Source organism: Herpailurus yagouaroundi, unplaced genomic scaffold, assembly GCF_014898765.1.
Source record: "Herpailurus yagouaroundi ecotype Mexico unplaced genomic scaffold, PumYag 203, whole genome shotgun sequence".
In the NCBI taxonomy this organism is placed as follows: Eukaryota; Metazoa; Chordata; class Mammalia; order Carnivora; family Felidae; genus Herpailurus; species Herpailurus yagouaroundi.
In genome coordinates, this window is record NW_024412434.1 from 10,492,659 (window position 1) to 10,508,467 (window position 15,809).

The 15,809-nt window shown below is 34.8% G+C and overlaps 1 protein-coding gene and 1 non-coding gene across 2 annotated transcripts in view; both read right to left on the minus strand.

Moving 5' to 3' along the window:
* GPR158 (G protein-coupled receptor 158) overlaps positions 1-15,809 on the minus strand; it is a 441,554-nt gene that overhangs the window by 41,925 nt on the left and 383,820 nt on the right. The window lies entirely within an intron of this gene.
* Positions 9,548-9,654, minus strand: LOC121014934 (U6 spliceosomal RNA). The gene has a single exon (XR_005783521.1). It is a non-coding gene; the product is annotated as a U6 spliceosomal RNA (small nuclear RNA).

Consider the following 15,809-nt stretch of genomic DNA (forward strand, 5'->3'; position numbering starts at 1 on the left):
TGACCAATAAACACACGAAAATAATCTCGACATTGTTAATCACTGAAGAAATGTATATCAACAGCATAGTGAAATATCACTTCACACAGACTAGGACAGTTACAATAAAACTAAGTGGATAATAACTGCTGAAGATGTGGAGAGGCTGGAAGCCTCATACATCTCTGCTGGAAACAGAAAATGATACAGCCCCGAGGAGAACAATTTGGTGGAAAATGCTAGACATAGATTTACTACGTGACCCAATAATTCCACTTCTAGTTCTTATATACCTATGAGAATTGAAAAATAGATTCACACACAAAAAAACCTGTATGTAAGTGTTCATGGTAACATTATTCATAATAGTCAGGAGTGGAAACAACTCATCCATCAAATGATGAATGAATAAACCAAGTGTCGCACATACATACAATGGAATATTACTCGTTAATAAGAAGGCATGAAGTACTGATACTTATTACAACTTATCACATATTACATATTACAAACATATCAGAAACCACCTGAGCCGAAATCAAGAGGCCGACACTTAACTGACTAAGCCACCCAGGCGCCCCTAGTCTTTCAGTTTCTTTACCATACATTTATAGATAAAAAATAGTACTAGGCCATAGGGGACCACAAAAAGATGACAAAATTCTTTGCAAATATGTAGTTACTCTTTGGTATGTGTGATTACTTATAAAAACAAGAAAGTAAAATTCTCAATAAATAGTTGCATGTTAATATATTTAACCTATTTTAGGTTTCTCATAAAAAAGATGCTAAACAATATAAATACAAAAAATTAAATATATAAAAACTCTAAAATTAGCATTGCATTCACCTTCACCTTAACCCACAGTAAAATACACAAAACATATTAGCTAGCAAGTAGAAGATGCGACCACAAAAGAAATTCGGATTTGCTATGTGAGTATGTAATGACTCTTCAGTTTGTCTGACCGGTAGTATTTTTAATTTTTTAGATGGTATTAATTACCCTTAAAATAGAAGAACTTTCAGTTATTGCCAGTGAAACTTTTGGAAATTAATTATAAAGTATTCCTGTGATTGCTCTTTGGTTCTCCTACTGTCTAGCTATTTACACTTTGTTTCACCACTAGATTCTAAACTCTGACTTAAACTTCTTTGCAGGTCCCAGAGTACCTACTACATTGCCTTGCCTATTATACAATATCACAGACTCGGCTGTTTTTACATGCAAATTGATTCCTTCATTAAAACTATAATATATGGTCCAAGTAAAACAATAGAAAACTATAAACAGAGAAAAATGAATGCCTAAACTAAAGTAGCACTAGCTGTACAGAAACACTTAGCATTTTGATGAATTTTATTCTCTAGTATTTTTTCTATATGTAAGCGTGTTTTATGACATTAGGATTACAATATATAATTTATGTGGTTCTTTTGAGCATTTTTTGTCATACAACATTCTATATTTGTAAATAGCATGACATATGATGGCACATAATCTTTTAAGCACATCATTATTTTTTTTCATTCTAAACTACAATCCAATGAACATTTTTTTTTCTCACTCCTTCAAAGCCCCAAAAGTCTAAGAATGGAAAATAGAAATCTAGTGCATTAACTTCTATACATATCAGTTGTTACTATCTATATTGGGGAACATTGTTTCATCTTTTTTATCACGTTTAGAATGGATTGAAAACTAATTGAAAAGGGAACTTACAAGAAAGGTGGTATACAAGGTCAAACATATTTTTTAAAGATATAAAGTTTCATATTTTTATACTGGAACAGATGCCAATTTAGGAAAACTTTTCTAGCGACTAGAAAACATAGGAAAAATTTTATCTATGTAAACCTGGCTATAATATGAAAAAAAAATCATAAGCCTTCTGCATATGTACTATTTTATTTTTAAAATGTTTTTAATGTTTACTTATTTGAGAGAGAGAGAGAGAGAGAGAGAGAGAGAGAGAGAAGAGAGAGAAAGGGACAAAGTGTGAGTGGGAGAAGGGCAGAGAGAGAAGAAGACACAGAACCTGAAGCAGGCTCCAGGCTCTGAGCTGTCATCATGGAGCCTGACATGATGTGGGGCTTGAACTCATGAACCATGATATCATGACTTGAGCCAAAGTCAGATGCTTAACTGACTGAGCCACCCAGGCACCCCAAGCCAATGTACTATTGTTGGCAACTTAAGAAGTATATGTGATTATAGCCTTCAAAGCCCCCTTTTCATGAGCTTGACCTATTTTTTTAAGTGCCCCTCATAACATTCTTTGCTTATAGACTAGGACCTGCTGTATTCTTGGGTTAGTTTCTCTCTACTGTGTTCTACCTCCCCAGCCCCTGACAAACCTTTCTCTTTCAGGTCACCTTCCTAAGCTGCCTGACTGAATACTGTATTTTCTGGCTGACACCTAGAGTGTAATCTATGTTTATGCATATGTTTGTCCTACCTATACACCAATATTTTAAGAACATTATGAATAATTTTTGCAGATCAATTTTTGTATACACTTTTCTTTAGATTTCAAAAAAATAACTCACTTTTTAAAAAGCTCTTGATACATATTACCAAATATTTTCAGTGGATTGTACCATTTATGCTCTCTTCTTCAGAGTATGAGGGTATCTTACTCCTTGGATATTTAATATTATGAACAATTATAATTAAAAAAAAACCCTTTCTCCTGAAATAAATGAAATACTGATCCGTAATTTCCCATTGTTTTATTCAAAATTTTTTGCATTCAGTTTTATAATTTGTTGCAATTCTTATAAATTGAGATGAGACTGTGAGGTAATTTTTTTTAGACAAAGAGCTAATTTTCAAAATTATTTGTTGAATTGGCCATTCTCATTCTGTTGTTTTGGAAAGCTTTCTCTAAAAGTTTTGTAGTGCTTTCATATCAACTCTTAAGATTATTCCTAGGTATTTCAGGTTTACATTTAAAATTGTGAAGAGGACATTTCCATAATTATCTTCTCCAATTTAAAGGTAAATAGAAAGCTATTCTTTCTTATACAAACCTATACATCTTGCTTAAATTTTCTTGATTGAACTTTCATGAATATATGAATAATTCCTTTTCAGAGATATAACTCATATACCATAAAATTCTTCATCTTATGGTAAATTTATGAGACATGGTAAATACGGTAAATTTGACTTTTATGAAATTTATAAAATTCAGTTGTTTTAGTGTATTCATAAAATGTGCATCATAACCCCTATCTAATTTCAGAACAATTTCATCACCCCAAAATGAAACCTCATACCCTATTTTTACTCCTCATTCTTCTTTTTCCCCTAGACCCTGGCAACCACTAATCTACTTTACGTCTGTACAAATTTGTCTATTATGAAATATTCTGAGTATTTCATGTAAATGACATCATAGACTATGTGGCATTAATGAATACACTCCATTACTTTTTCCACTGAATAATATTTCATTGTACAGATAAACCATGGATTGTTTATCCATTCATCAGCTGATAAACCCTTGGGTTCTTTCTAATCTTTGACTTTCATGAATAATCTTATTATGAAAATTTGTTGTATATATTTTTTTCTGTTTGGACATGTATTTTCAATTCTCATGGATATACACCTAAGAATGGAACTGTTGGGTGATATGGTAACTTTATGTTTAATATTTTGAGGAACAAAATTGTTTCAGAACTTGGCTGTACCATTTTACAATCCCACCAGCAATGTATGAGGTTTTCAATTTCTGCACATCCTCACCAACACTGTTATTTTAAGACTTTTCGATGATTAAAAATAAAAAAGACTTTTTGATTATAGCTATCTTTGTGGGTTTGAAGTGCAATCTCATTGTGGTTTGAATGTGATATCTCAAATGACTAGTGAAAATTTAAGCATCTTTTCATGTAGGTATAGGCCATTTGTATATCTTCTTTGGAAAATTGTCTATTCTATTCAATTCCCATGTTTAAAGTTGTATTGTTTGTCCCTTAGTCGTTGAGTTGTATTACTTCTTTTTTTTTTCTCCGTTTTTATTTATTTTTGGGACAGAGAGACAGAGCATGAACGGGCGAGGGGCAGAGAGAGAGGGAGACACAGAATCAGAAACAGGCTCCAGGCTCTGAGCCATCAGCCCAGAGCCTGACGCGGGGCTCGAACTCACGGACCTCAAGATCGTGACCTGGCTGAAGTCGGACGCTTAACCGACTGCGCCACCCAGGCGCCCCAAGTTGTATTACTTCTTTACATATACTGAATATCAGACCCTTATCAGATTTGCAAATATTTTTTCCTATTCCGTAGGTTTTCTTTTCACTTTTTTTGGTATGCAGGTTTTTTTTTTTTTTAATTTTAGAGTGAGAGACACAGAGAGAGAGAGAGCTCATTCAGCACAGAGATGGATGCGGGGCTTTATCCCACGACCCTGGGATCACGATATTAGCCGAAATCAAGAGTTGGATGCTCAAGCAACTGAACTTCCAGTTCTTTCCTTAAAGTTAAATTTATTTACACAGAACAAAATACACAAATCAGTGCACAAAACAATGACTTTTGATGAATGCAACAGCTTATATAACCCACACTTCCATCACTTCAGGAACAACTTGCTTATCCATTTTTCTGTTGCTGGACATTGGGTTGGTTCAAGCTTGGGGCTATTATAAAAAAAAAAAATCCCAAGCAGGCTCTGCACTGCCAGGGCAGAGCCACATAGGGCTTAAAACCATGAACTGTAAGATTCTGACCTGAGCCAAAACCAAGAATCAGATGCTCAACTGGCTGAGCCGCTCAGACACACTTGTTATTGAGTTCTATGAGTTTTTAAATATATTTTGGATTATTAAACCCTTTATCAGGTATATGAATTGCAAACATTTTCTCACATTCAGTAGGCTGCCTTTTCATTTTGTTGATGGTTTCCTTTGCTGAGCAGAAGCTCTTTATTTTGATGTAGTCCCACTTGTTTATTTTTGCTTTATAAAAGCTTTTGTGTTTGGAATCAGATTCAAAATTCATCGCTAAGACTGATATCAGGGATCTTACTGCCTATGTTTTCTTCCAGGAGTTTCATGGTTTCAGGTCTTACATTCAAATCTTTAATCCATTTTGAGTTAACTTTTGTGTATAGTGTAAGATAGTGGTCCAGTTTCATTCTTATGCATGTGGCTGTCCAGTTTTCCCAGCACCGTTTATTGAAGAGACTATCCTTTTCCCATTCTTGCTTCCTTTGTTGTAAATTAATTCACCATATGTCAATGGGTTGATTTCTGAATGGTCTTCTGTTCCACCTCTGTGTGTTTCGATTGCCATAACTTTGTAATATCTTTTGAAATTAGGGAGCATGATGCCTCCAGCTTCATTCTTTCCAATTGTTCGTGTCTGCAATTTCTTTCATCAATGTGTTATAGTTTTCAGTGTACAGGTCTCTTGGTTAAATTTATCCCTAGGTATTTTATTCTTCTTGATGCAATTTTAAATGGAACTATTTCTTAATTTCTCTTTATGATAGTTTGTTATTAGTGTATAGAAACACAACAGATTTTTGTATATTTATTTTATATCCTACAACTTTACTGAATTCATTTATTAGTTCTAATAGATTTTTGGTGGTGTCTTCAGGATTTTCTATATATATCATCTCATCTGCAAGTTGTGACAATTTTACTTCTTCTTTTCCAGTTTTGATGCCTTTTATTTCTTTTCCTTGCCTAATTGTTCTAGCTATGACTTCCAACACTATGTTGAATAAAAGTGGTAAAAGTGGGCATCCTTGTCTTGTTCCTGATCTTAGAAAAAAAATTTTTTTCAGCTTTTCAAAACTGAGTACAATGTTAACTGTGGTTTTGTGATCATATATGGCCTTTAGTATGTTTAGGTACATTCCCTCTAGATCTGCTTTGTTGAGAGTTTTTATCATCAATGGATGTTGAATTTGTCAAATACTACTCTGCACCTATTGAGTTGATATGATTTTTACCTTCATTCTTTCACTTTTTTTATTGAAGCATAGTTGATACACAATGTTACATTACTTTTAGGTGTGTAATATAGTAATTTGACAAGTTCATACATTATGCTATGATCCCTGCAAGTGTAGCTACCATCTGTCACCATATAATGCTATTATAATATCATTGGTATATATATTCCCTGTACTTTCTATTCCTGTGACTTATTCTTTGCATAACTGGAAGCCTGTATCTCCCACTACCCTTCACCCATCTTGCCTATCCTTGCACTCCTGTTAGTTATTTTGTTACTTTCTTGATAGTATCCTTTGATGCACAAATGTTTTTCATTTTGATAAAGTCCAGCTTATCTACTTTTTTTCTTTTTTTGCTTGTGCTTTAGGTTTCTCTCCAAGACTATGAATATTTGTGTTTCCTTATAAGAGTTTTATAGCTTTAGCTCTTACATTTAGGTCTTTTATCCATTTGGAATTAATTTTTGTAAATGGTGTAGAGTAGAGGTCCAACCTCATTCTTTGGCCTGGAGAAACCTGGCATTGATCTGTGTGCCTCTTCCTCTTGCTGTAGCTTTGAAGTAAGTTTTAAAATCAGGAAGTGTGAGTCTTCCTACTTTCTTCTTCTTTTTTAAGATTGTTTTGGCTATTCTAGTTCCTTTGCATTTCCATACGAATTTTAGAACCAGCTTGTCAATTTCCACAAAAAAGTTAGTGGGATTTTAATAGGAATTAGGCTGATTCAATTTAGGAAAGATAGAAATCTGAAAATACTGAACTTGCCAAACCATGAACAAGGGATGTCTTTCCATTTATTTAGGTCTTCCTTAATTCTACAGTGTTTTGTAGTCTTCAGGGCACCTTTCTAGCAGTTCTGTTGTTAAACTTATTCCTACATATTTTATGGTTATGCTATTGTAAATGAAAATTTCCCCTTAATTTCAGTTTTAGTCTGTGGCTAATGTGTAAAATACAACTGATTTTTGTATGTCTGTCTTGTACACTGCAACATTGCTAAACCTGTTTATTAATTCTAATAGTTTTTGGTGGATTCCTTAGGATTTTCTCTACAGAAGATCATGTTATCTGGAAACAGTTTTACTTCTTTCTTCGATCTAGATATCTTTTATTTCTTTTTGGAGCTTAACTGCTCAGGTGAGAACTTCTAGGACAATGTTGGCTAGAAGTAGCAAGAGCAAACATTCTTGTCTTGTTCCTAATCTTAGGAACAAGGGGTAAAGACTTTAGGGGTAAAGACTTCAGTCCTTCATCATTAAGCATGATGTCAGCTGTGGGTTTTTCATAGATAACTTTTATCAGGATGAGGAAGTTCCCTTCCATTCCAAGGATGTAGAGTGTTTTATCATGAGAGTGTGTTGGAGTTTTGTCAAATGCTTTGTCTGCATTTGTTGGGATGATCACGTGGTTTTGTCCTTTATTATGTTAATGTACTCTATGACATTGATTGATTTTTGTATGGTCTAAATCCCACCGGGTCGTGATGTATGATCCTTTTTAGAGGTTGCTGGATTCTGTCTGGATTCAGATTTTTATGTCTATATTCATAAGAGATATTGGTCTGTAGTTTTGTTTTCCTGTGATATATTTATTTATTTTTGGTATCAGGGTAACATTGGTCTCTTACAATGAATACGAAGTGTTGCCTTATCTATTTTTCAGAATGGTTTGCAAAGAATTAGTGTTAATTATTCTCTATATCATTGATATAACTCATCAGTGAAGCCTTCCAGTACTGGTATGTGGGGGATGGGGGGGGGGGGGCGGGAGGGGAAGATTTTTGATTAGTAATTTCAATGTCTTTACTTGTTTCAGATTTGTTTAGATTTTCTATTTCTTCTTGAGTCAGTTTTGGTACTTTGCATTATCTAGGAATTTCTAGAATGGTTGAGCTTTTAGTGTTAAATTCCTTGTTAGCTCAAATCCAGTCTTTTGAACTGGACACATGTGAATTCTGTGTGATGGACATTAGGATAACCAGAGGCCAAGCAAGACAATGACATGTTAGAAAGTATTATACAGGTAATACTATCTAAAATCACAAGCTTAACAATAGTCATGTTTAAAGGAAAGTAGTCTAAATACACAAATTAAAAGACGGAGGTTGTTAGATTAGACTTAAAGATGCAAGTCCTCACCATAAGCTTTCTGCAAGAAATGCACATTAAATGTAAAACAAAGGTTTGGGGTGCCTGGGTGGCTCAGTTGGTTGAGAGACCAACTTCGGCTCAGGTCACGATCTCATGGTTTGTGAGTTCGAGCCCTGCATCGGGCTCTGTGCTGACCGCTCAGAGCCTGGAGCCTGCTTCACATTCTGTGTCTCCCTCTCTCTCTGCCCCTTCCCTGCTCATGCTCTGTCTCTCTCTGTCTCAGAAATAAATAAACATTAAAAAAATCACTTTTAAAATAAATATAAAACAAAGGTTTAAAGTTAAAATAATGGGGAAAAAAGATATAACATGCTAACACTGATCAAAAGAAATAAAAAGTGGTTATATTAATATCAGACAAAGTAAATTTTATAGCAAAGAATATTACCAGGGACAATGAAGTTCATTTCATAATGGAGTCAATCCTTTATCATTACGGATAGGACATGAATCCATGTCCTATGAATAGGACTGAACAACTCCAAATGTTTATGCATCTAAGAACAGAACTTCAAAACATCTGAAGTAAAAACTGAAAGAACTGTGAGGAAAAACAGGCAAATATGAAATTTCCAACTATTCTCCCAATAGAACAAGTAGAGAGAAAATTAATGAGGATATAAAAGATGAACAAAATTATTAAACAACCACAAAACCACAGAAGACATATTCTTCCAAGTGCCCGTGGAACATTTACCAAGATAGATTATATTCTGGGCCATAAAATGAGTCTCAATAAATTTAAGAAGATTCAGGTCATACAAGGAATGTGTGCTAACCAGAACAGAATTAAATTAGAAATCAAAAACAAAGATTTATGGAAAATCTCTCAAATATTTGCAAACTAAATAACCAATAACCTGTGGGTCAAAGAATAATTCAAAGTAGAAATTATTTTGAGCTGGATGAAAACGTAAACACAACTCAGATATTTGGGGGTGGACACTTGTAAATGCTGGGGGAGGGACAGCAGAGTAAGCAGAGGCCAGGTGAGTAGATGGCGCATCAGGAAGGACATAGGTGTGTCCACGTAATAACGCCAGCCGAGCCCCTGCCTCTGGGCCCAGACAACGGCAGGCAGATGGCAGCAAACAGCTTGCAGAAGCAGACTGTCTCACTGTGGCCTTTATTATTTATTTATTTTTTAAGAAATTAAAAAAAAAATTAAAAAAAATTTTTTTAATGTTTATTTATTTTTGAGACAGAGAGAGACACAGCATGAGCAGGGAAGGGGCAGAGAGAGAGGGAGACACAGAATGTGAAGCAGGCTCCAGGCTCTGAGCTGTCAGCACAGAGCCGGACGCGGGGCTCGAACTCACGAACTATGAGATCATGACCTGAGCCGAAGTCGGATGATTAACTGACTGAGCCACCCAGGCGCCCCAAGAAATTTAAAAAATTTTTAATGTTTAGTTAATATATTTATTACAGCACATTGTTAGTCAAAAGTGTGGAAGCTTCATGAATTTGCATGTCACCCTTGCACAGGGGCCGGGCTAATCTTCTCTGCATCCTTCCAATTTTAGTGCATGTGCTGCTGCTGTGAGCACTCACTGTGGCCTTTAAAGCCTGGCTGCCCTTCTTTTTGCTACATGAATGAATTAATCTCATTTCCCACTTATTCTCTCACATCTACTTCACATGAGGAAGAGAAATATTTCCACTTGAGGGCATACAGTCTCTAACAAAGAACATTAGGATAAAGCATTTATCAACTACAGTCCAAGAAGTACTAATTCTGAATTACCAGATGGGCTCTTATTTGGCATTTTAATGTTAAGGAACACACAGAGAATTGCACACACACATATACAAGGTGACACCATACAATCCAGGCAATACAAAACATCCCATGTTTCCAATGTGGCACATAGCCCCTAAACTATATACTCTAATTCAAACCTATTTCCAGAAATCTTGACATAAAATGCTCCTGCTGTGATTAGAAATTAGAGCCCCATATATATATACATATATATATATACACATATATATACATATATATATATATGTGTGTATATATATACACACACACACACACACACATATATATATAATCTCAAAAACAAAAAAAGGAGTTTAATATTAAAAAGCTTTGAATATAGATATTATACAATAAAGGGTATTTAAAAATTATGCATCACAAAAAATCAAGTAGGACATCTGAAGTCAGACAAAATAAGTAACGCTTTAAATCTCTTTAGTTTTCTGAGAAATGTTCCCATTTTATTCATGTCTAATATTTAATATGTTCTGAAAAGTAGAAAAATTAAAAAATGAATTTTGTTTTTATTTCTAATTATACTGAAAAGGTGCTCATTGATGTTAAAGGTTCTGTATGAATACAGACCTCTAGTTATCTTTTATCAATATGCTTACATATCCCGTCTTTTATTTCCTATAAGTAGATTAAATTGAGCATATTAATTCATAAATGAAGCTATTCAAGCCAGCAACCCTTAATTAGCTTCTGAAAGTGACAAGAATATACCAACATAATTAACAATATTTAGGGCCATTCAGCTGGGCCAAACCGTTGGGTCCTGTAGGAAGTCAGACAGGGCAGCGTGAAGTCATTAGAAGGGGCAGGATGGGGAGGAAGGAGCAGAGGGAATTGTCCTCCAGCTGGAGATTTTATAATCAAAGAGTAACTCCTTGGAGCTTAGGGGACTCTATTTTCATGGTTTCTGCAGAGCCATTCATAAGGACTAGCTGTATACAAAGTCCCACAGGGCTCAGTCTCAGACAGCTGTGGACGGATTACAAGTACTCCAAGAAAGGGGAGATGAGTATAGGAAGGACAAGTGAGAGGACACAATTTGCTTATTTCTCAGGTTTTCAAGGCCTCACTTTTTCTAGGTCCTTCCAAGCATAGGAGTGATCAGAATGACAGAAATGTAGGGCTTGCAAAGCTAAGGTATGTAACCACACACTTTCTGAAAGTTAATTAGAATCGGGATAGCACGCAAATAGTTCTGTGCATTAGTGTGAGCCTTTATGGTGCATTCCATGCCAATGTTTCTTGAATTAATGAAATTATGAGGTAAATTTATATTGTTAAGAGCCAAATGTCTTTTGATCTTTCCTGTTTCATTGCAAATAATTTAAAATGGTAAAAATATCTCTAGGGAAACTGTTTAAATCTTAATCTCACAAAGCCTAGGTTGGCACTCAATGAACTAAGAAACAGGTAAAGAGAAAGTCAACTTATTTACAAATCTAATTTTTTTCCCAAACCTCTTAAAATGCCAGTATTAGACATAGTTCTGAAACATGAATTTGAAACTTATTTTCTAAATTTTCATCCTAAGCATGTCATTTTTCTATAGAGCACCTAGTTATTTTCCAGTGAATGCAAAGTGTGGGTATAGAAGGTAAAGTCTCGGGTATTTGGTAGTCTGCCTCTGAAGCTAAGTAACTTTCTTTGAATTTGGAACTTACTTAGTTTTCTATTAACAAAGAGTCTCTGTTTAATCAAACTTTAGCCAGGCTCTTCTGAACCTTCTGCTCGACTGGGCCCAATCTTTGGACTTCCTTTGTCTTTTTGTTTGTTTTTCCTAAAATTAAGTTTCAATTATTCCAATAAAAGGATATAATTGCTTCAATTACTAATTAAATTTTGTGTAATGACGATATTCTCTATAATTGATAAATGCCTAAATTTCAATTTCCAACAAATTCCTGAGATAGTAGATTTCAAAATACATATAAGCTCAAGGTGTGTTGTTGTTTTAATCCACACAGTAAAAGAGAAAAAAGCAGAAGTAAATTCTCTTTGGATTTCCCTTGTCTTTACACTGCCCAATTGTAGCAAGATTCTTACTAAGTCAGTTTTGGGACAATCTCCCACCCTTGATATCTGAGACCACCTTGGCTTGCCTTTGTCAAGACTCCTATCAAATTGGTTTAGCAAGAAATTCTCCTTTGCCTCTGATGCTTTCTCTTAGTAGTTTTCCATCTACTGCTCCTTAACTGTTAATCTCCACTTTTCCTTGTTATCTTCAGAGTTGAGCCCAATCTCTCTCTCCTGCTGTAAAACTCCATTGTCATTGACCCCTGAATGAAGTCTGTCTCACCATTCTTTAATGAGTGTCAGAATAATTTTTTTCTTTAACAATGTCCAAATATAACTCTAACAGGAAAAGAGACCTTCCTCAGAAGCTTATGAGTCCCTTTTCTCTGAGACAATATGGTTCTCAAGAAATGTTACTATGAGTAATTCTCCATGTGAAGGTATTCTAAATCCAGAGTAGGCAGCCGGAAAAGATGATAAATCACAGTGAACTCAGCAGAAAGGAGGACCTGAAATCGTCATCATTATCATGATCCATATGGCAAACTCTTCCCATTTCCTACTCAAAATGCAATGTCTGTGGTTACATGCTCAAAGGATGTTTAATTGAGACATTATTTTGGTTGAGGTGGGCAACTGGCTAAAACCATTTTGAAACTATTTCATATTCAAACCCCTATGGACCATGATTTGGGACCTTCAACATCATTCATCTGTGAGCTGGAGTTAACTGCAAGAGTTTTAGAGTAATCTTGTGTATGCCCAGAGGCATTTGCTCAGCCACCTAAGAACAAAAGTTGTTATTTTTTTGGCTTTCATAAATGAGGTCTAACCAACACCTTGCTCAATGGTCTGTTAAGGCAGATGGTTCTGCAGCTAATAGACAGTCTAATTTGCCTAAGTTCCTATCTCAAATTGCCTGCCAGCCAGTGGTTATCATAAGTTAAGCTAAAGAAGGAAACCTTCATCTTATTACAAGCTCTTAGCTTCTTTATATAGTCCCACACTTGCTTTTCTTTCTTTTGCTCTCTCAAAAATTTAACATACCTTACTGTATTTTATGTATCCTTATAAAGAATACATAAAATAAATAAATATAAATATCATCCAGTCACTTTTCAAAATTTACTAGGAAACAACCAAAAATAAAATAAAATAAAATAAAATAAAATAAAATAAAATAAAACCCTTCTCACCAAGTGTAAATATTTGGTGCTAATGAGCACAGTAGAGAAAACTGCTATGTATTGTGTTGTATCTAGAGCAAGGAATACTGAATAATGTATGAAGTGAAAATCCCTCATCCAGACCCAGAAGAAGGCTTTTTCACAGCTTGCTTAAATATTCATTTTAAATATAGTACAACAAAGTCTTTTGTTTTTTCCTTGATTAGCCTTGGAAAAAGGAACACAGCAATTTGTTTCCAGAAACCATATTATAGGGAATAGGAAAATGTTCCTTTAGCATTAAGTTTCTTAATCTCTTTCCACCTCCTTTCCTTTAAAACATTTCCTCATTTTGCCTCCTGAAATTATACTTGGCTTTTCTGCACCTAGAGATACTGCCTTCCCAATTTTCTTAAACCAACTTAACTTAGCAAGTAATCTGTGAACACACACATCCATGGAGGTGCTAGATGTTCTTTTAGATCTGTCTTACATCATTCATGTCCCAAGTCAAACATATGTATGGTTCCTGAAGGAAACTCCTTTTTATCAATGAAACTCCTTCATTTTTTGCTACTCCAACACTATTTTCCGTTTTGATCCATATAAAGCAAGCTAAAACATGATCATTCTTCCTTCTTTCTTTCTCCAAAAAGGAACAAATAGTTTCAGGTTCAAATAAATTGCACTGCCTGAAGTTGGGGCAGTGGGACTGGTTTGCCCTAGGGTGTAGGTAACAAAGGGACTGATTTGCCTACAGATAATTTAAGGCAATAATAATGACAACTAAAAGTTGGTCTGCTTTTTATCTCCATCATGTGTTAGTGATCCTTTTGTTTGGCATTGTAGTCTTTGACTGCGTGAGTCTCAAATGTGGGGAGACACCACTAAATTAAAAAGTAGAAGATTTGGTAAAAGTACATGGAACTTTTAAGTCCCCATCCCAGGCTAACAGTATCATCTCTGTGACAGAGTGAGAGAGATCTTGTTCCTTTTTCACATTGGCTTCAAGTTTTCTGAGATACTGGAATTCTGTAAACACTACAATCAATCAATGAGAAACCAGGAGATGGAGAAAGAAATGTTCTATTACTAAGCCTTGGGGGAAGTGACTGAAATAAAACAAAAACTCAGGTCTTTTTTGCCTGTCCTATTCTCAAGCGACTATAACATTCATCTTATATGTCTGTACTGATAATTTCCTTAGACTTTTCTGCCTAAAGAGTTGGGTTTACCTTTAAAAAAATCTTGAAATGAAAAATGAAGTTTCTGTGAAAATGATATATGGCATTCATTATGCTATCTTGATTCCTCAATCTACCTTGGATCAGGTTCTCTAAAGCCTAGTTCTGTGACTTTCTATCCTTCCAATGAATTTCCTTTTTGCTTAATTTAGCCATAGTAACCCCTCCCCCTTGATATATTTACATATATTCCAATCATATTTAATCTTTACAACAACTTTACAAGTGAAGTGAGATAACTGATTTTCAGATGTTAAAATAATTTATTTTTGGTTTTGTAAATAGTTAATGGCAGGATTAAAATTCACATTTGGATTTGTTAGGATTTATGTCTTTCCTCTTTATCATGTTACTACAAAATCTTAGAAGTCATTTCTTCAGGGCCACATGTTGCTTGAACCTAAAAGATACCAACCAAAGACACCCCTAGCTGCTCCATTCACTATAACCCATTCATTCACTTAACAAATATCTAAATGTATAAATATGGGCAAGATGCACAACTAAGGATGGAGAATACAAAGCTGGTTCAGCCGTCACTTTCATTGTGTTGTTCACATTCTTCTTGGATACTAACTGTTCAGTTTTATAGATTTAAACAATACTGGAATCAGTTCAATTTAAACAATATGGAAAAAAACAGAATATAATATGAAGCCATATGTTTCAGACAGGGTAAGAATAACTCAGCTCATTAAGTTAGAAACAGTTTCTATTCAATTTAGACTTCAGTGGGGGTAACTCTTCACTACAATGACTTCTAGAAATACATAGAAAGATAGAGCTTTAATTCCAGTCTTTAAACAAAAGAATGATGAACTAATCTAGTTTCTCAAATTCCAATCATTTGCAGACCCCACTCAAGATTTCTGCCTAGGTCTGCGTACAAGCTATACATTCTTTAAATCAATTTCTATTTATTGCTTTAAAATATTTTAAAGGAAACTTTATATTGCTACTTTCAATGAAGAACCGATAATCCAGAAATGGAAAGTAAGTATAGAAGTGCAATGAGAGAGTTAATAGTTTATATCCAGACAGCACTGCAGTGCACAGCTCTGAGCCCAAAGCTTGATCTGTTCTTTGTTGCAAAGGAGGATTAGAAACTGTTTGGCAGGTGTCAGAGACCTACTGGTTCCACACTAATTTTTCTCTTGGATATAATCAGAAGGATGGAAAGAGAACCTAAATGGAAGTAATTTTCTCATTACATGATTCAGTGCTATTTAATACTATATTTGCATCCCACCAAACAGCCTCTTACAGACCAGAGTTATATGTTCTAGATATTTGGGGACATACAGTGAGTCAGGGGCCTATGAATGAATGCATTGTGTGTGGAGAGAACTGTTGGAAGCAGCTTTCAAGGCTGCATCTGACATTTTTATTCATTCAATTATCGACTAACGTGTATTAAACACCTCCAATGTATCAGCCATTGTGCGAAGAGGTGGGGATTCAATGGTAAGACCCTCATTTCAAAAAGAAAGTAAATTAGGTAA